This window comes from Grammomys surdaster, unplaced genomic scaffold (genome assembly GCF_004785775.1).
Source record: "Grammomys surdaster isolate TR1022 unplaced genomic scaffold, NIH_TR_1.0 201, whole genome shotgun sequence".
Taxonomy (NCBI): Eukaryota; Metazoa; Chordata; class Mammalia; order Rodentia; family Muridae; genus Grammomys; species Grammomys surdaster.
The window spans coordinates 4,860,040-4,883,422 of NW_021604646.1; positions in this window are offsets into that span (position 1 = coordinate 4,860,040).

Here is a 23,383-nt window from a genome sequence, read left to right on the forward strand (position 1 = left end):
TGTTTGTACAGTAAAAATGTGAGAACAGTGCAAATAATTTTACATACCCTTATTTTTCCCTCCTTATGAATAACTTACATTAGTATGTACAATTGTTAAAATCCGTGAATTCACACAGAAAAATTTATATGAACTAAAGCACAGGCTCATTTCACAAGTTTTTTCTCTTATATCCAATGTCCCATTTCAGTCCCAGGATCCCAGACAAGAAGCCACAAAAGCTATTAACAGTTTATGTGTTTTACTAGACTCTATGAAGAATTTCTTTGTCTCCATAACTTTCATAGTTTTGATGATCAATATGTTTTTACAAATACTTGATCACTAGGATTTTTTTTTGTGTGTATGCTTTTCTCATAATCTGAGGAGGAAAGGAATTTTAGGAACAAAGACCACAAAAGTGAACAGTTCTATGGAGACACTGGCTGAGAATTTAATTTGCCACTGGGCATTTTTACTTTAACCAACTCATTGAGACATTTTTCCAAAGAGGCATTTTTCTCTCCTTCAGGACTTTGGCATGGTATTATTTTTTAATTTATAATGTTTCTTTCTGTGCATCCAGGGTGCTGGGATTTGGGTATGTACTTGTACCCTTGTAACTTTGGCAAAAAACCCTAAATTTGTATAAAAGGAAGTTATTTGCAAATAGGATGAACTATGGAGTTATGCTTTGCCTCAAAAGATATCAGGAATCGTTTTGTGTATTTCTTCTTGAGTAGACTTTGGCCACCGCGTAATGTATAAGCATTTGCCATTACACTGAAGTTTTCTAACCTAGTAGCATAAGGCTGTTGTTGGTAATTTTTTACACTTCTTCTCATGTCTGTTATGATAGTAGTAATGTCTCCAGTTCAGCTCAGCTACGGAGTTACTATTTGGGATTTTTCATCTTAGGCATGGACTCCTTTCCTTTCTTTTGCTATCACCTCAAAGAGTTTTTGGACTTACCATCCTCCTGCTTTTTTCTCTTCAGTGTTAGGGCTCCAGGCATGCAACGGTATGAATTCAAAGTATTATTGAAATCACTTAAAATAACTTTCTTGACCAAAAAATTACACACACACACACACACACACACACACACACATATGTGTGTGTATATGCTACTCTTTAAATCTTTTAGATTTTATGGCTATGGTTGTGTGACTCATAAATCTATTGTTTGATAGGTCATATTTAGCATTATTTCCTACTCTCCACCATTGACCCCCTTTTATGTGTACCCATCCTTACCACTACTAATATTCTTTTACCCAAACTTACCTGTCTGTTGCAGACTTCCTCATAGCTTTCTTCATCTTCAATTTAGAATGACATTTCTCTCCATTCTTCCACTTCTATAAAACTAAATATTGGAAACAAAAGTTGGCTTCTTAGTGATAGCATAGCTTTGGGATTTAATATTTTGATTAAAACATGAACTCTAAAATATGCCCTGGGGAGAAACATAGGTGAAATGGCTCATGACAAAATTTAACTGGAGATGATGTCAATGTTTGTTTGTTTGTTTAATGTTTTCTTTGTCTCTGATGTTGAAATGTCCCTTACATGTAAGTAGCCAAGAGTTAAAGCACCCCTTCTGAAGAATAGTTTGTTTCAACTCTTTGTGGAATAGTACCGTTATACTGTATGTTATGGTGCCAGATGTGCTCTCTAAGTTTAAAAACTGTAGCTGCCTGTTAGTATGGTTAATTCTCTACACTAGTCATACAAATTTTGTAACATATTCTGCTCTTGGGTAGGGTAGAAGACCCAAGAGGAGGAATGACTAGATAAAGAAACTTCTTCTACGCATATAGGAATCAGAGATTGAGAAAGTCTTTTTAAATTTCAAGAGCCATGAATCACAGCATGTGGCTTGTCACATACTGGATCCATTTCCTTTACGATTATGCTTCTACCATCCTCTATGAGTAGCATTTTCATTTCTGGTTCTAGGAATGTGTTGAAGTTCCTGGAGATAAAACTCACAAATATGTGCTACCCTTCTTCTTACTGAATTTGTTCACAACTATCTTTTTTCTGTTATTTTTTTTGTCATCATAGTTCCATAAGCTTTTGTATCAAAAAACTTGATTCCCTCATTATGTCTTTATCTTTAGACTTTAAGAAGAGTTTGTTCTATGAAAATCAAATTTATATTGCTTGGAATTTCTTAAGAGTGATAAATTTCCAAAGTATTATTAGTTAGAGCTAAAACTAGGAAGTAAAATGCTTTCCATAGGAGTAAGCATTTTTAACAAATGAGAAATGAATATCTTATGTAGTTTTTAACATGAGGCTTATCCAAGAAAAGGATTACAAAAGTAGTGGTTCCCACAGCAGGTGGTTCTAGAAAGTGCTTCTATGACATCAGAAAGGAAATAAAACATAATAGAGATCACAGCTACAGCAATGTGCTCTATTCTCAAGGAAGCACCCAAACTCTCCCGAGTCCTTAGGTGTCACCCAAATGTGTAAGCAAGAAGTCTGACTGTCCTTTACCATATCTTTTTATCTTTGTTGATATATAGCTACAAGTTATTCAACCCTTAGTATCCTAGAATTAGAATCCTAGAATCCTTAGAATCCTTAGAATCCTAGGTATTCCCAGAGAAATCTTCAGATAATCACTGTAAGATGGTATCGCCAATGGGATAAGTATGTTTCTGTTAATTTTTTCCACAACAAAGTTCTACAGTGGCATATTTCCATGTCTATGTAATACAGATTTTAATTGCATGATAAGGGGTAATTCTGCTTTGACTAACTCTAATGTCCCTTCTACTGACATAGTTTCTTTACCTTCTACTGACCATTCTCCTTCCAAAACATATAGCCTTTCTAAAATTCCTTCTAACAAATGGTCTATTGAAAACTTACAAAGCTCTCAAAATATACATGAATCCTGCTGGTTTTCTGGTCTGACCACGTAAGAGGGAATCTTCAGGATATCTCCAGCTTGAAAAGCACTGATGTTAGCCTTATCGTTCAGAATGCATCAACTTGTGAGGGAGCTGGATAAAGTTGGTGACATTTGTTTCTGTATTCTGCATTGATCTTTCCCTGAAAGTACCTTCTTACTCAACTTCACAATGTAGACATCATTTACATTTCTAAGCTTCACTGCCTTTCCATCTAAAGTTTTTAAATAATTCAACTTGTACTTTCTCTAAGAACTTCCATTATAATTCTTTCTATTTAAGTTATCTCACAATATATTCTTTTGAATTGTGGAAAGTTCAGTTTAATTTTAGATATTGTTCTACATGTGGGAGAAATGGATGGGTAGATATAGTATTCAGCATGGAGTCTACAAAGTCTAGAAACCATTTGTTCTTTATTTTCACCAATTTTAGTCTCTCAAGTACATATAAAACTTTTGTCAGTGTCTATTTGATTATTGCTGCTTCTCTTTAAATTTGAAAATTATCTTCTTTTTTAACTGAAAGTGCTGTGACATAAAAGATACTCATTGATAAAATACTTCCATTTATGTTAATGCAAATACACGTGAAAGAGTAAAATGAAATACACTTCAAAATTTCTTGAGCCTTTATGATATGTGTATTTATGTATAAAATGGGGAAATAAATACATTTGAACAACATTAGCTATTCAGAAAGTTTATGTTTTTAGAAATTTCCATTCATTGATTGTCAGAATTGCTGATAGAGGTGTTGCTATTTAATTTGTATACTTTCTTATATATTGTAGATATTAAACTTTGTCTAAAGAGTAGTTGTTGGCAAAATATCTTCTCATTCTATAGCTGTCACTTATATCCCTTAATAGATTCTTTTGCTATGTAAATTGTTTTAATTAACTTGATATAATTATATGTGTTATCTCTTGGGACCATTTCACAGGCTACTCAGGGCTTATTCACACAATATTTGTCTATACCTTCATCTTGAAGTATGTCTCTGCATCTTCTCAGATCAATCAGCTGCCAGGAAACTGCAAATTATATGATTCCACTTCACTCTTTCCAGAATGGCCATCATTAAGAAAAAGAATGGTGACAGTTATCGGCTAGGACGTAAAAAAGAATAAACTTACTCATAGCTGGAAAAAATGCAAACTGATGCAGACACTAGATATCAGTGTGAAGTTTTCTTAGAAAAACTGAAAACGTAACTATCAAATGCCTCAGCTTCCTCCAAATTATGATACAGAGACATTTATAAATCCATGCTTATGGCTTTTGTATTCATGATAGCAAGGAACTTGGACTAATCATGAAAATATATATACATGCATATACATAATGTAATTTTATTGAACTCTAAAGGAACAAATTAAATTTTCAAGAAAAATGAATCAAGCTGGATAATATTACAGGAGATTAACCTAGGGTTCAGAAAGGTAAATGTTGTACACATGGGCGAGGAGGTTAGAGGCACAGTTCTACAGGATTTCTTAAGCTCCACTTAATGTTTGGCTGTAGGTTTCAACATTAGTTTCCAACCATTGCTGGATGAAACTTCTCTGATGATGTTTGTGCTAGGCTACCATCTGCAAGTAGCTATACTTGCTAAAAATATTATTAACAGTGTATGAGGTGGGATCCCTCTCACTGTATGAGTCTCAAGCTGGGCCAGTCATTGATTGGCCTTTTCATCAAATTCTGCACCATCTTTTACTCCTGTACAACTTATATGCAGGACAAATTGTGGTTCTAAGTTTCTGTGGCTGGGTTTGAATCTCAATCCCTCTATTGGAAGTCTTGCCAGGTTCCAGAAGAGGGGTAGTTCAGGCTCTACTTCTCTCTGTGCTAGGAGTCTTAGGTTCACCCTCATAGATTCCTGGAAGTCTCCATTGTGTTGCATTTATAACTCATCCCAGAGATGCTCAATTCAACTAATTGTCCCTCCATCTTATCATGCTTTTGTCAGTAGTAACTGAAGTAAAGATAAAAAAAAAAAGTTAAAAATCATATAATGTCTTAGTATCTCCAGAATAAATCATTTGAGAAATAGACATTTTTGATGATATTATCATGTTCCTCACTACTGAATTGCTGTAAAACTGGCCTCTTTTCTAGTTTGAAATTTTATAGTATGTTTACTAAGTTTGTAACTGACTAGAATGATGCCTTTGCATCCCATCCATTTGGATGAGAAAAGAAGTCTATGTAATAGTTTCAAATTCATGATATTTTCATGAAATTAAATTCTTAAAAATAATTTGTTTGCTTGCCACTTGTGCCATTTCTTAGTTCTACACTATGAAAATCTTTGGTTCCTCTAGTTCTGTAATATGAATATCATTGGTTAAATTATTAGTAGAAATAGTTCTTTAGATGACAGAAATTAACAGGTGTTTTAGGTAACTAAAAAATTATAGTAATAATTTCTCACTTAAAATACAACTTTTCTTAAGAGAATATATACCTGTGCATACTTTACTTTGAGAATATCAATCCATCATCCATCCATTCGTTGTTAAATTCATGAGATATCAGACATTAGAAATTTGAAACTTCTTTATTAAGAAACAATCTGAATCATCCTAAGTCAGCATTACACAAACATTACTTATTGATGATGCTCCCAAAATGGATAAAAACACTTTCCTATATGTGTTTTTTTAACCCATTGTAGCCCTTTATAAGAGTCTGTGAATTTATAGGAAGGTATATGTGGGACTGCGTAAGGGTATCCCGGTTCATGGCTGGGCATAGGCCTAGAACCCTGAGACTCTAAATGAGAAACAGCAGGCGTTCAGCCACATCCCCAGAACCCAGAGTCCTGACATGCAGTCTCATCTCCATAGACCTACATTGTTCAGTCATGTAGGCCATTACAGCCCCTCCCAAAGTGCATAGGTAGAGGGCCTGACCATAGGCCTCAGGCCCTATGGATTTACATAATAATGAAGACCAGAGGGCAGAGCAAATTAAGCATTTTTCCTCAGACCCTCCCCCTTTATCCCTCCCTATTTAACTCAGGACTGCCCTGAGTTTCACAGGGGTACATCCAGATCCATCCACCATCTGCCATGACAATAAACCTGCTTGGAACCAAGGAATTCCTTGTGTCATTGAGGTCTGCCGCCACAGAAGCCCCCAGCCTTTGGAACTCCAGACCTTTCACCTGGATGTGGGACCCGAAAGTATGGAAAGCCTCTGGGATTCCGCTGTGGCATTTTTTTCCCACAGGTATACAATTGCTCAGTTAAAATTTTTTACAAAGAACTCAAACCCAAACAGGAAAATAAGTTTTGGAAGGCATTCTAGGTTCTGAGCATGAGAGAAGCAACTTTACTGCATGGGCACTAATATTATAATAAATGAAACCTTCATACCTACAAACATTTTAACACAGTAATAATCAATGACACATTCTTATCTGGTGAACATTGACTAGTTGGTCAGGGAAAACCAAAACTTAAATAGTAATCATTTAATAAATCTTATAGGGACATATTCTTAACATAGATTATTGAAATGATTTTGTTTCTGTATGTTGACATGAGAAAACACTAATAAAGTATAAGAGGAAAAATCATTTATTTGAAGGGACATAAAGGTAAAGAAAAATAGATGTGGAAAAAAGAAAAAATTACTAAGAAAGAAGAGGCTTTTTCACCAGGAAAATTCATAATCTACACATAAGTTTTCACTTAAGGAAATTCAGCAAATTAATAACTACAAAATTTAAAACCCAATAAACCTTACTTATCTGCATAATGAACTGATATTGCAATCAGAACATCAGACCCATTTGGGGGAATGTAACTTCAAAGGCTTAAGAATACATTTAGTAGGAGATATTAAAATGATTGTGGAGATGTGCATAGTGCTAAAGGCAGAATATTCTTAGAGAAAATTTAGAAGTATAACCCTATTTTACATGAAGTGTTAAGAAAAAGCAATAAAGTTAATATTGTTATATAGCAACAGGAAAAATATAAAAAATAACTGAAATCTTAAAATTATGCAACTCTTTTGCTATTTATCTGTCTCTTGAGGATGAGAGGCATGGCTGAGAGAGTTTCATGCAGCCCTGCCTTGCTCCATGCTCACTCATCATGCAGTCAAGGCTAGTCCTGTTACTCTTGTCTTTATATCCTAAGTGCTGGGATGACTCACTTTCCCCACCATACCAAGTAATTATCTATAGTATATCTAAATAATTTCGTTACAGATGAACACACATATTAAAATATTGAGTCAGGTCATTACTGCGTAACAAGAGTGTTCAAAATTTTGATATCAATACACAATATTGTCATCTACAACGTTAATAAAAGGTCACATGCAGCTTAGACAGATTACAGCAGGCCAAGATGGTTCCACGAGGGGAGGTTTATTAAGAGAGTGGGAGAGTGGAGGGAGAGATAGAGGAGTAGAGAGGGTAGAGGCCGGCCATGACCATGTGGAGAGAGGGAGAAGGGAAGGGAGAAAGAGCGAGGAGAAGCTAGAGGCAAGAGAGTAAGAGAGTAAGAGAGAGAGGATGAGGCAAGCAGCCCCTTTTATAGTGGGCACGCCTACCTGGCTTTTGCCAGGTAACTGTGGGGAGGAGCATATCTGGGTGTTGCCAGATAACTGTGGAGGTGGAGTTTAGACAGAATACTAACAGTTAATACTCAAGACAATTGGAAAATTATTCATGTTTTAAGGAAATTTACAATTTTTATGGGGCTCGGGCTGTATTCATATTTACCTTGTGGTCCAAAAGGAAATAAATCACTAATTGAATATGCCTGTATTAAACATGATGCTAATGACTGTCTTAAAGAGAGGAGACAAGAACGCAGATGCAATAAAAAGAAATATGGTGAAAAGATACAGAATTAAAATTACCATCCATATGCAGTACACAGTGTCTCAGAAGAAACCACCAGGCTTGATCTTGGACATTTAATTTTAAACTTTTCCTCTATGGGATTAGGAAAATATAAATATTTGTTGTTTTGACTGAAAAAAAAGAGAAAAAGTAGAAACAGAAATGATACTGGTAGAGTGGAAAGCATCACTTAGAAGACATTCACATGTGTGCAGGCACTTGCATTGTGAAGCAAAACAAATCTGCATCTCTATCTTGTACTGCACAGTACAATCTCAAAACAAAGGAATAGGAATGTGGGAAAGTATTACAGGGAGGTGAGGGTTGAATGGATGTAAGAAAGAGATGGAAGAGGGATCAATATCAAGTATTCATTATAAACATTTATGAAATTGTGAAAAAATTACAGTTTATAGAATAGAAATAGTATTTCTTATTAAATTGAACACCAAATGACTTGGTAACTATTTTTTTAAAAATGCGAAATAGTATTATATCCAACAAAAGCAGACTTGACATAACAAATAGAACGCTTAAGATAAAAAGATTGTTTTATCCAGACCTTGGTAGGGCAAACTTTCATCCCAGCACTCAGGAGGCAGAAGCAGGTACTAATCAGATTTCAGTGCTAGTATGGTCTACAGAATAAATTCCAGAATAGACAGGTCTACATAGAGAAACCTTGTCTCAAAAAAAAAACCAATAAACAAAACCCTCAATGTTTCAAAATACCAATAATTCACAAAGCAGAAATATTATGAAAATATGTGAAAAGGGGTATATTATCATAAATATCTTAAAATGCTAAATATTTAGAATCTTTTTATGTCTTTTTTAAATTAATCATTCCATTTGTTTACATCTCAAATGATATCCCACTTCCTGGTCACCCCTCCACAAACCTCTCACCCCACCTTCTCCCCTCACCTCCTCCCCTTTGCTTCCATGATGGTGCTCTGCCACACAGCCACCTTCTCCTGTCCACCCACCCTCTCCTGCCCCACCACTCCAGCATCCCCCTACTCTGGGCCATCAAACCTCCAAAGGACCAATGGCCTCCCCTCCCATTGCTGTCAGGCAAGCCCATTCTTTGCTACATATTTATCTGGAGTCATGGGTCTCACATTGTCCACACCTTGGTTGTTGGTCTAGTATATGAGGGCACTGGGTGGTCCAGCCAGCCAAGGTCCAGCCAGCAACTGGCCAATGCAAATGTGTGGATGCTTAGAGACAGCCATTGGCTGAGCTGAGGAACTCTGTGGGGGAGCTAGTGGAAGGACTGGAGGAGTGGAGGGGGATTGCAAGCCAATAGAAAGACCAACATCTAGAATCTTATGAAATGTGCAAATATAAATGCTACAAAATACTTTATTACAATAAAATAGGGAACAAATTATGAAAATGAACAAAAAACATTGATAAAGTCAAAATAAAGAAACAATTGTGGCAAATAGAAATACCATTTGTTCTTGAGTTCAGATATATACAAACCAAGAACATCATTTTTTAGACTATAGTTGCAGAATAAGTATAGCCTATACTTAGCAAGGTAGCAGAGCAACAAAATTATTTTTACAGTGTTAGTTGGACTGTAAAATTTTATAATCAATATTTAGAGCAGTTGAACAGTTTGGTGAGTTTAAAGATAGGGTTGTCAATATCATGTAGTAATTTTATATATAAAGACATGTTCTGATATATTCATAAAAAGATAGACTGAATATTTGAACATTGGGAAGAATTAAAAAACAAAAGGAAAATATTTCTCACAAGAAAAACAAGAGACATATGTTAAGATTAATACCATGTGGGATGTGTTAACAGAAAAAAAAATACTTAAAAGTGATTAATTCAAAAACCAATGCATGTAGCAGAATTAATATTTTGCTGATTGTAGAATTTATAGGAGATTGGAATATTTATGGTTTCACTGTAAAACAGGGGGAAGGCTACAGATATCTTCAACATTGCTGTTTGTCAAACACAGAGCCTGTGCAGTTATCAGCATCTGCCACCAAAGTGGACCATTTGTTGAATTGATGGAACTACATTGACACATCATTATCACTCAAAGTCCATAGTTCACACAAGGGCTTACCCTTTGATGGTGTTCATTCTGAGTGTTTGAACAAATTTACAATGTATCTCTAGAGTTTTAGTATCAATCTGAAGATTGCTACATTTGATTTTATAAAAGATAATACATAATTTAAATCATTGGAAAACTTGACATTATATTTTATATATAGGTAACTATATTGTATAAATAAAATGAATAATTATTGTGAAATATTCTGTTTTAGAATATAACACACAGACACACATGCGTGCATTCCCTTATTCATGTCCAGGTGCATACACATGTACACACACATGTTCACACAAACACACACACACATATATACACACAAAAAAGTAAAGATTATTTTAATCCTTACCTTACCACTAATTACTAGGCTTAGCAATACTCATAAACTCATGATATATACTTTAAATTAAAATCAGCAATAACCCATTTGACAACACAACAAATACATCTTTCTTTGCCTTCTATTTTGCTGCCATTGTTAAGAAATGAGCCTTGTAACTGACAGAATTTAAGAGAGTCTTGCTGGAGAGAATGTCTGCTGAAATTAGGTTTTTAAATAGCATACCAGTTACAAAGAGACAAATCAGACAGGCTGTTTTTATCCTCATTTGCCAGCACTTTCGGGTCTGAGGGACCTTTCTCAGTTTCTAAGTCAACACAAATCAAACATAATAACACTGCTTTGTCCTTTATGTCTCACTGCCCAACTATCACAAGATTATCCAGTGTCCTTAGGGCTGGAGCTAGATAACTTTTATCTTGGCATCTAAAGAAGTTTGGTGATGTCCCTGGTGTCAGAATTCAGGCTAATCACATTGAAGCACAGACATAAGATAATTCTGGCTTCAGACACTAATTGTTCTTTTAGCAGTTTTTATTTACAATGAAATTTAAAAGCCAGCTTGTGTAGTATATAGTTCAAGATGCACAGAGGAATTTATTCATTGAAAAATTCAAATAAGATATCGTGATCAGAACTACCTCAAGAAAGTAAAGCACAAAAATTACCTCCTGGAATGAAGAACAGAGTTTACTTTTAATAGCAAATTGAGAAACCATACAAAACTAAGCCCACCACTGTCAGGCTTCTCAGCCCTCACTTTTACATGACTAAGACCAAGGTTCATGATTTTCTGTTCAAAGTGCCTGTGTACCTTCTAGGAGCTTACTCTTCACCTAGAAAAAAAATCCTATTTTTATATTACAATTGTCTTCTAGTTACTTTGTAGATCCAATATTCATATTCATTTAACTTTTTCTATTGTTTCTAACACTAAACATCATTAACATACAGATACACACACACACATTTATAGCAGACACTATATATATGTGTGTGTGTGTGTGTGTGTGTGTGTGTGTGTGTGTGTGTGTGTGTAAATTTTGTCATATGACCTATTTATAACATTGGCAATTCTACTTAAATGGTGTATATATTGATACATGCATATATGCTTGTAGAAGTCATCCACTGCTGTGTTTGTCTGCTGGAACAATTTCAACTTTGTATTGTGCAAATGATTTTGAAAATACATTTTCTGGGTATTTTATCCTGCTTATTAGTGGTTCTCCCAAATGTGAGAGTAATTCCTCAAGTGCTGAAATTTTGTGAAGGGCTTTTGACTTGAGGTATTGACAGAAGCCAGAGGGAGGGCACAAAGACACTTTTGCAATGGGCATAATGTTGTAGCCCCCTGCCAGGACAGTGCATTTACCATTCTGAACCCTTTGTGTCTCTCCACAACCATTTAGCAGAAGCATATGTTCATTGCTGGTGTGTAGTTAAAGGCTACTTGGGGATCCAGCTCTCACTGAAAGCCTTTAAAAGAAAAAAGAAAACAAAAGTACTACCACATGCGTCTTTCTTTGGGTTACTTGGGTTCCCATAAAGGGTAATTCTTGTTTTACATTTCTGTGGGCTTTTAGCAGGGTGTGCAGTTTTAGGTCACACTTGGTGCAGTTCAACTACACTTACAACTGAAGACCAAATGCTGGGTTGTTTCTTTTCTCACCAAAAATGTAAAATGGAAGCTTGTGATTTGCAGAGGTCGTCAGTGTTAAGGAAGAACACTTACCAAGCAGTGGCCCCTATTATGTAGTGAATATTCATCTAGTCTCTGCTACTACTCATCAGGAAACTACTAATGAGTCTCCATTCCCCATGTAATTATATCTCCACTTTGTCTCTAGGCTGTAGGTGTTCTGTTCTAGGTGGAAGATAAATGAGCTACATATAGAAAGAAAATAATAAGCTCCAGGGTTGCACTCCTAATATATTTCAGCAGTGGGATTAAGAAACAATCGAAACAGCCAGACTTTTGTAAATATTGGCAGTGGGTTATTAAATACTGAACTCTAACACCTTTGTTTTTTTTACTGTTATACTAAGAAGAGTGTAGAAAGAGTTACAGATATGGACATACAGACACACATTCTTGAAAGTGTGTATATACACATACATGTAGCATACACATAGTACAAATTAACTAATACTGTAGTGTAAAACAACATATGTGGAGATAATTAGATGTAGCTTGAATTATAAACCTTGATGAAATAATAACTAAAACCACTTGGTGAACCCATACTAAGTGTGTTCAGTATAAGCAAAATTTCCTTTACCATGGTGGTGGCCGCAATTACTATTTGAACAAAAAATGAGAAAAAGAGACTGTCGAGATACTTTGAAGATGTATCTGATAGAAACTTCAAGTTATTTGTGTATGTAAATACATTAAAATTTACAATGTGTTCAACGTGAATAAAGAGCTATATGCTTAGATCCATGTTATGTGTTTTAATTTGGCTCTTGTGGGTTATAGAAAGACAGGGCTGTGCTTATTTTTCTTGAACTTCATTACTGAGAGCTAATGATCCTCCATTCTATTTTATTACACCCTGCAGTTTTTTGAGAAACCCATAATTTCTAAGTAGCACCACTAATTAACTAGATGCCGTTGTTTGCATACAAATAATAGTCACGGTAATGCTGCTCATCTTTATATTAGAATCAGAGGACATGGGCATGATCAATTCCTTAGCAATGTGATAGAGTGGTTTGTACCACTCCCCATGTATGAGACACTAAATAAGGTAGTAAGTGCTTATTTTCAAACATGGCATTGAATTTTAGCCAGGAGAGCTACGAGTGTGATGGGGCACTGTGGCTGAGTGTTATTAAAACCTAAGCTTTGCATTTTGGTGGGGGAAGAATGTGTGCAAAGATGAAGGGGTCATATGGTGAGAACCACAGCATTGCTAAGGGGTCCTTCTAGACCTCATCAGCAGACTCCACATTAATTGGCACCACTTTCTGCTTCTGCAAATGCTGTGGCTCGCGTGTAAATAAGGAAAGGAGGCTCTTAAAATTCCGATTTCAACTCATGACTTAGAATCTAATGAAACCGTTCAAGTTCAGCACTTTAATCTCACAAATTGGTTTATCACAGCCTAGTGGCCACTTCTTGTTTTATAATAAGCACAACAAAAAATATCTAGGAACACTTAGAAAATTAAACCAAGAGAAGTGTATGTAGTTCTGAGCTCATTAGAAGCAATTCATATTTTCATCTGTCTCATTAGAGTGCTGTTTTTATGAACTGAAAAGTGTATTTTGGTATCTGTATTTCTTATATATGTATTCTTTAGGCCAGTAAAAGGAGAGTTTTCTTGCAAACAATATACACATGTCTTTTTAAAGTGCATCTTATGATTGCTGGAACAGGAAAGCATGAGAGTGAAGAAATCTCCAAAAAGAAAGGTACAATTATATAATTCTAACATTCTGAGATACTTTACTGGAATTTTATGTATTTCAAGAGCATTAAAAGTAATTATATATGTTGTGTATCCATAGGAGTGTATGACACTCACATTCATGTATCCATACAAGTCATGGGAGGTCACTGGATTCCCTGGTTCTTCAGTCACAGGCTGTTGTGAGCAGGAGGAGTTGGATGGTGTGAACCAAACGTTGGTCCTTAAGAAAAACAGTGAGTACTCATAACCACAAAGCTATCTCTCCAATCCATAACTCATGAACTTAGTCTCATTTCTGTTTTTTTACATTAATTTTTAATTTTATATGAATTCATAAATTCAGAATCTGAAAGAAACCATATTAACATTCTAAGTAGCTTCATAAGGCTCATAAAAATTTATAAAAACAATATATCATTGACCCGGTCCATTCGGGTCAATCAACAGGGTCTAGCAAGAGAGAGAGAGGGGATGGAGGGGCAAGAGATGTGAAGAATAGAGACAAGACAGAGTCTGTTCAAGTCCCCTTTATTGAAAGGAAATCATGGGTATATATACACTTTACCACGTATCTTGCAGCCGTGGACAACCAGGGGAACACAACTGAAGACACTTTACCACATGCACCTTACAGCTGGGGGCATTAAACAACAAAACAAGATAAGTGAGAAAAACAAGATGTTTATCAGAGTGTGCTCAGCCATTGTGGGCTGTTGAAAAATAAATCTCTTGTCAGGGTATATGGCCCGAGATGGCTGCAAAGATGATACCCTCTTTCTGCTAGGACTTGGCTCCCAACATATCATTTGTCAACGACTGTTGTTTAGCCTACACCTTTAAACTCAATTAGGTTCAATATTTGACATTCAGTAGTGAGGATAGAAATCTTGTTTTCTGTATTTCCTCACCTAACATAAAAATTAAAGTTTCTGTGAACATCACTTCACTTTGACATGAGGCAAAAATCATTTACTGTCTGCCTAACATAAGAAAGCAAATGTAAATTATGTCTGTGATTTTAGAGTTGCTGAATTTTTAGAATAAGCTAGATCATCACCATATGGGTTAAGTGCAGGTCTTTAATTCTAGTAGTAATGTGTGATATCGCTCAGACATGAACATGGCTTCAGGATGTACCTGTATATGTTTTGTCATGAGCTCCATTGAGTCAGAATATTACTGAACAAAAAAATTAGAATCTATTAGAAGATCATAATGTTTCCTGATTTCGAAACCTATCTGCAGCATGCTTGAAATAACTGAATTGAATCAGACTGCCCTATTATCTTAGTTACTCCCATAGTGCAGTAACTCCCTAAGGACATTGCAGTATTGGGGAAAAAGAATTGCATTTCATGTCTGTGTAGTGAACCATCTCTAGGTTTCTTTCCATCCACTATTTAATACACCTTTATTGGTATAGGCCCTAGGATTCTAGGCAACAAATGTTTCATATTCCACACATGATTGAATCTCTGCATATGGAACCAGAAATATGGTAAGCCCTCCTGTCCCCTCCCCCTTTTTATTTCCCCACTTAAGTACGTAAAAAATAAATGATTTAGCTATAAATCTTAGCAGCTGTCTTAGAGACTTCCTGTATATTGGTGGATCTCTAAACTTTAATTCTCATCTTTTCTTCTAAATCATTTCTTCAAGATCAATTTTCTTCCACAGATTAAAAAGTTCGGTGCACAGAATAATGCATAAAGTTAAGTAAGATTACTCATCTTCTTAGATTTTTTTCCAAACAACTCCAGTACATTATGAAGAACAAAAAGATATCTCTTTCAACAGCATTAAGCAATACTTTTTACAATGGCACAAAATAAGTTGAATTGTATGCCTGAAATTCATTATTTTTTATTGAACATCAGAATGTGACTATATTTGTTTTCCAAGACATAAGTGCAAAGTATGTAGTTATACTGGAGTAGGGTTTTGTCCTTGGCTCGTTGCTGCTATAACCATAAGCACACAGGAATTCTGGGATATTGTACATAGGAGAAGAACACCACTGATATTAGATGTGGGGATTAAAGTAAACCAAAAGCCAAGGAAAACAGGTTGCCAGAAAATACCAAAAATTAAAGGAAAGCATGAAAAAGAATCTTCAGTAGACACGTCTGAGAAAGCATGACTCTGATATCTTCCTTCCAAGTGTTTGCTTGCAGAATTGTTTAAGTCAGACATGTTTTTGGCTTCCAGTTTGTGTCACTTTGAAGTGGCCACTCTAAAAAACTAGTAGAGTCTGATTTTCCTTTAGTCATGAACTTATTTTCTATCACACTATTAAGACTTTTACCTATATTATCTGGAAACTCAGTTTTGTGTGTCCCAAGATAAATCATGCAGGACTCTTGTCCTAGAGGATTCTCCATGAACTTTTTTTTTTTTTTTTGGTTTGGTTGTTTTGTTTGCAACAGTGTCAGCAGCTGCATGCATACAATGCAGATGGGTAAGTATCGTGTGGAAAAAATACAGATAAGACTAAACTATGAGATAATATTTTCCAATGTCTAATAAATATTCCTCACTTGGGTATGTGGCAAATATTTGTTGATGAGAGGCTTAATGAATCAATAAACAAGACAATCAATGAGTAAAAGAAAAACATGAAGTAAATACATATCACCAATCTTCTCCCAATAGGATGAGATTCCAGCCCTGATCTTAAAGAGAGATTAGACACGGTGCTGACAGATCTGAGGATAGATCTGCCAATTCAATAAATGCAAATGAAAACTGGGAGATGAGGAGAATCTGGGCGGGGACATGAAAAAGTATTTATGTTTTGCAAAAACATATAGATTTTTATAACTAAAATAATATGAGTTACCAGATATTTCAATACAGATGACATTGTCATGCATATATTGAGAAAACATTCTTCCAATGATTCTTTAAATATTTGGAGTAGAATTGACTCTCTGGGAGTGTATAGACCAGTGCCCATTTCAGCCTGGACCTATGTAGTTTGCTAGTGGCAGCCTTCGGTTGTCATGGCTGCATATTGATATTCAGGGCACGGCTTCAGATTCTAAACTCACCTTCCATGTATGGCCCTGGAAGCTGTCCATTTTTACGATTACTCAACTGCCAATTTCTCCCTCTTGGCACTCACTCTTTGCCCATTTAAATCAAGTTTCCTGGATCCTTGTCTATTTTGTTTGTCCCAAGATTGTTGGAAAACAGGTAAATGGGGAAACACAGAAATTGAAAGGTGGTATATAAATTTTCTTCAGGCATGTGAAGAAATATTAAATATGTAATATTTCACTCATAGAACTGCAATGCAAGGGGGAGGCTGATGTTGCTTTATTGTTTACAATATAAGTTAATGAGCACATTCGATGTGATTTCCTATTGTAAATCTTCTCCCTGCCCGTGTATAGAATATAGGTAAGAGCCTGCAGGATTTGTAGCATGTGAAGATAATGTGGGTGTGAGTTGGAAGTCAGCCCAGTATTGAAAGGCTGTCATTGCTCTAAGATGTCACCTGGGACCACGCCATCAATCTACCCACCTTTCCTGAATGGCTTTGATGCTGATCAGTCTGGTTTCCCTTAGTATTAAAGTAATGGGCTTCTGGCTCTATTTCAGCTCTGTCAGAATAGCTGCTGAGTCTCTGTATTGCCTTCCTACTAGGATTTAATCTACTCCAAGCTCCCTGACACATTATAAGGAGGAAATCTGTTTTCTCTGTCACTTTTCCTTTCTCAGCTGGGTCTATAGCAGAACATCTTTGCTTTGGGTGAGACAGTACAGACTTGCTATGAAAGCCGGTGCTCTCCTCAGTGCTGAGTTGTCTAACTTAATCGTATTGTTTCTCCACACCCTGGAGGCTTCCTGTGTGTTGTTTCTTCTGAAAGAGAGACTTTATACACACCTTTACACTACTTATGTTCTCTACTTTGAAGTGTTTGACTGCATGAGGAGACAACACTATTATTCTTGAACTTGCAAAATTACGCTGTTTAATGCCTTCATTATTGTGATATATTTCAAGTTGCTTTCCTCTGTTCCTGCTGCTGGACAGGAAACAATAATGACAGAAATTGTATACCTGGGTATACATAGTTAATAAGAAAAGGTTTTGCATTGCTTGCTGTGGGAGAAAATAAAACACACTAAGTATATGTGAGTGATGTGTGTCTGTGTGTGTCTGTGTGTACGTGTGTGTGTGTGTGTGTGTGTGTGTGTGTTGCAAGGTGCTGTAAAGAAATTTAGGCACATGTTCAAGCCAGGGTAATCAATATGTGATGAACCCTGAACATAAATTCAACGCAATAAATTCTATATTTTTTTCTTCTAGAGTTCTATGTGTCCCCCTGATATAATGCATATTTCTAATCAGCTTTTACACATTTCATAGTTGAAGAAATAGAGGTAGAAGCTGGGTGAAATTTTAGTTACTAAGAAAGCTACCATTCCAAAATCACCGCAGAATAATAGAAAGACAGAGAAAAAATGGGGTAGTGAAGGAGGGAGAGAAGGTGGGATGGATAGGGAGAGATGAATCCAGAGATGTCTCAGCGATTAGGAACACATTCTGCACTTGCAGGCCTCAGTTTTGGTACCCAGGACCTTCACCGTGACTCACCACATCCTGTAATTCCAGTTCCTGGTGATGCAATGCTCAGTTTTGTACTGCCATGGGGTTCTGCACATATGTATATCCATAAACTCAACAACAATAAAGCACACATAAAATAAATTAAATTAATATATTTTTAAAAAATGTTAATACAATTAACTAAAGCCATTCTACTCACTATTGGAAGTTCAGATAAATGAAAAACTGTGTTCTTATTCACCCTGCTTTTCTAGACAGGAGTCTAGCCAAAGGACTTTAAAAGTTTGGTAAACATTTGGCAAATCAGTTTGATTCTTTGTTGTATCTGATACCCTTAAGCAGGAGTATTGGTAGTTGTAAAGCCACCTGATATGAGTGCTTGACAGCTAACTTGGGTCCCTCTGCCACAGTAACACATGTTCTTAACCACTGAGTCACCTCACCAACCTGAAGAAATAATATCCTAGCCCTAGAGCTTGATTTTTAAAAAACGTGTCAGGAGACAACATAAGAATGTAAATAGTCCATGTTAGCCAATAATTGGTTATGGGTATTAGATTACTGAAGGAGTGTTTTTTTTTTCTTCTCTTTCTCATACTTATTATGAACAATTTAGACAGAGATGTCGTCCCTCAGGTGAAGAGTTGAGATCCAGTGAGATTAGGATAAATCATTTGAGGACTGTCTCCTAGAGACTCAGTATGAGTATTATTTTTGCAAACATGCCAATAGGATGCTTTCTTGTCAAATAGTAACCAAGGATAGTACATCAGAAGGCAGGTAAGACAGCACATCACTGGGATTCCAGAGCCAGGCAAGTGATGTTATATTCCATATGTTGCAATTCTTGCAGGTGAAAGAAGAAAGATGACAAGTTATATTAAAAAATATTGGAAGAGATTATTGAAGTTTCACTTATCAAAGAGAAATGAAAAATATTCTGAAAAATTAATGATATGAGCAAACTATATTATTTGGAATATTTCTGATACGCCAATTTCACTTATTTTTTTCTGCAAACATTAAGAATTTAAATGTCTACAACGGCAGAGCTGCATTCAGAGTGTGTGTTGATCGCTGCATAGTTGAAATGAAAGAGCACGTACCACACACCAGTTTTTATACAATACAACATCAGAAAATAGTTGAAATCTCATAGGTTTTAGATAGCTAACTAATTAGTTCTCAAACACATTCAAGTAGACTATGCACCTCTCTTTAAAGAGAAAAAATATTATTTGGGACTTGGAAATTGCTTAATGAGTAAAGCATTTGCCCTGGAAACCTAATCCAGCACACTTTTTTTGGATATTTTATTTATTTACATTTCAGATGTTATTCCCTTTCCCCATTCATCATCCCCCATAAACCCCTATTCCTTCCATCCTTTCTCCTCCTTTTTATTTTTATACCATTTATTTTCATGTAAGTATTAAGGTCAGTTCTTGGTTGAGGTACTAGCACACATCTTTAATCCTGGGTTTCCTGTGGTGAGACGGGAATAGAGGAGGAGAGACTGGAGAATCCCTAGAAGCTCTTGAGCCAGTCACCCTGCTGTACATAGAACATAGCAGCAAACTGCAAAGAGATGTCGTTTGAAACAAGGCACAAGACAAGAACTAAAACCTAAGGTTTTTTTCGCTTCATCTAGGAGAGATGTGTCTTTTCATGCAAGGAACCAGCACAGCAGCAGGTACTGAGGAAAGCAAGGATGGGTAACACCAGAAGTTTTCAGAGATAAAACTTTATCTACCCCAGGAGTTAAAGAAGAAAAGGAGGTTAATTGGTAGGACACTTTTTCTCTGGTTCAACGACTTATCTCGAGTCAGGATAGAAGCTTGGAAATCTGTTAACTCTTCATGAAACAGAGAGAAAAGACGGGAAAAAATTCATTTACAAAGACAACATACACAAATGTACATAGACTCATACATACACACACTCTAGTCAGCCCCATCCACCTGTCTCATCAACTCTAGAAGTGTCTATGCATACTTACACACATTCACATATACCTAATACATATGTATAGATACAAAAGCTACACTGTATTACCTATCTGTGTCCATCTTATACCTTCCAGACAAAAGTTCTTTACAAAATTACCTCATAGATAAAACGTTACACAAAAGGAGAGTTACAGAAAGATGTCCATAGTGAGTTCAAAGCAGCGTTTCATTTTTTAAGCTCATTATAAGTTCAAAGATACAGTTTCACACAGTCTCGCTTTAGTGCATACCTGTGGCTTCATCCTTGGACTTGACCTACAATATATGTTATTCCTTGATCACAAATTTGTCCCAAGAATATTCTTTTTTTAGTACAATTATGAAAGCCCATTATATTCCTTATTATGCAGCCTTTACTTATGCTTTTATGAGGAGTCAGCAGGTTCTATTCTTGATTCTAATTTAATATTACATCTTTTGGGCAAAACAACTGAAATCATCTCCTGAAACTTCTAAAACTATTTGAATCAAATAAGAAATTCTATAAAGTCATTAATTCATCTAAGTGGCATTAATTCCTGAAAGGTGCCCAATAGGGTGGGCTGATGTCCAGGAATCATTAGACTATGTAATAGTGACAAGAAAGGCAGATAAGCAGCAGCCAAGAAGCAATCCTGAGTTGAAAGTCCCCTGGATCCCAGAACTCACATAGAGGACAACAAAATGGTGGGACATCTCCAAAATACTCACTTCCATGCCTCTATCCTTTCTCTGATGGCTTTTGAGATCTTCACACATAAAACCACACATATGCATATACACACACACACACGATATATATATATATATATATATGTATATATATATATACATATATATATATATATATATATATCCACACTGTACGTGCAAACACATATACACACACAGTTAAGCCATCTACTATCAACTGAGATTTTACTTTTAGGTTTGTTAGGTGTCCCATAGTCAATTGTTTGTATTTATTTATTTGTTTGATTATTAATTTTCATCAGTCTTGCTGTGTAGCCCAGGGTAGTCTAGAATTTATAATTCTCCCCCATTCTTCTCCTAAGTGCTGGGATTGCAAATATTTTTCAACCACACCCATATATATTTATATTTATAACATAGATGTATTACATGAACAATTATAACTTTTTAAGAAAGATGGACTTGCCTTCTTGCCCACTGCTACTGTGAGTGTTCTCATTTCCCACTAGGAGTTTGCTTCACCCATATGACTGGACACTTGGCCAGCCTCTTTTAAGCTCGTCTATCTTATCTTTCTTCCCTGGGGACCAGCTGTTTTGTTTTTTTTTTTAAGACATAGTCTCATGTGCTCCCAGATGGCCCTGAACTTTTTCATCATTCTCTGCCCATCTCCACAGTGCTGAGATTACAAGCAAATACCACTGTGCCCATTTTTGTGAATGTTTTTTTCTTTGATGTGGTCTTATCTTGAAGTTTGAACCTCCTGCTGTCAGAGTCTCTTGTTTTGCCTCATCAGTTCTTATCATAGGCCCTATCTTTCTCTTTTCTCAGCTCTTAGAAGGCTTTCATTGTTCATCTGGAAACTAACATCTGTTTCTTTCTAGTCTTTAGTAGCTTGGGTCCTGAACTCGCAACCCAGATGTACCTTAAGTCTATCAACAAATTCAGTATTTATTTAACTTAACTTCCATCACAGTAGAAATGCTCTCATTTTCATAAACACACACAAATACACACACACACACACCAACAACCTACAGCCAAAATAACAAAATATATGTCTTTTCAAAATAATAGATGGTACTTTCTCAAAGGGCCCCAGTGGCTTTAGGGGCCAAAATCCTGTTCTTTCAACCTCCTGTGTATTCTTCAGGGCTGTTACTTCATTATCCATTTGAAAACACACACACACACACACACACACACACACACACACACACACACACTATTTGATTGTCCTTCCAACCAACCTGTTAGAAGCCAACCTTGATTCCCTCAACATTGAGAAAACGGAACTATGCTCAACCTCCTTCAGCTAATGTGGTAAACTCTGAATTGGACTTCAGCTCTGGCTGACCATCTCATTATGCCTCATCACTACGGCATCTTATTAGAAAGACAACAAGTTGAATGTTCAGTTTTATTTCTGTATCACTCCAAAAGCTGTCATAGGAATTTGTGTACTAGTCATGGTCATAGTTACAGATTGAATTCACCCAAAGCAAATAGCCTTGAAAGTCCCAACAGACTTCCTTGAGCAGACATGATAACATGGTTTCTGAACGAAACTAAGGACGTGAATTTACCCTAGCAAAGTGACCTAGGCACCCTTATGAGAGAAGACAGTCTGCTAAACTTATCTCAGGGGCTGCTGAAATTTCTGTGCTCTACTACAAGGTCGCTATAATTTCTCACTAGCTATCAATTGTATGACAATAGGGTGTCATCCATCAGCCTGTAACTTTCATTGCCATGTGCACTCTATTTTTATACACCCATGAACTCACACATTTAGCAGAGACAGGAAGACGTCTTTCTCTATAGGATAAGCAATGAATTGTGTATTTCATCTGAAATACGTTATTTTACAATGTATTATTCAGAAATAGTCTTTGCCACAGACAAAAAAGACTTTGCAAAAAAAATACTGTAATATATTCCTCCTTAAAAACTATTTTTTCTATGAAGGTTTGCTCAGAGAGCAGATTGAAAAAAATGTCTTCTATTCTGCCATTTTATAAAATATGTCTCAGCAAATAGTCATAAATCTGTCAGATATTGCAACCCAGTTTGGTATTATATACTAGGAAAATGAACTCAATAGCAATATAATCTTACTTTCCAATATAACTGAACTCAGGGAAAATATCTCAGGAAGAATGCAGGCATGGAAAGCAAATAAAATCTAAGTACCACAGATATAAAGAAGTTTATGATGGCATATACAACTTCGGATATTGGTGTTTTCCTTTTATTAATTCTAACACAAACCCTCAATCATATCTTTCTTTTTAATTTGCCTCATCTGTTTTTTTCTGCTTTCCCTGAGAAGAGTGAAATTGCATTTTGAATTTTATCACTATTTTGTTTAGGTTCATTTTCTATTAAGGATATTATGGGGGCCTTACATTTAGAAATTAGTTTATTCATGCAAACAACATTTTAAGAATATTATGGGAGATTTATATAGATTTATATAGAAATTTGTCTTTTATCAGAAAAA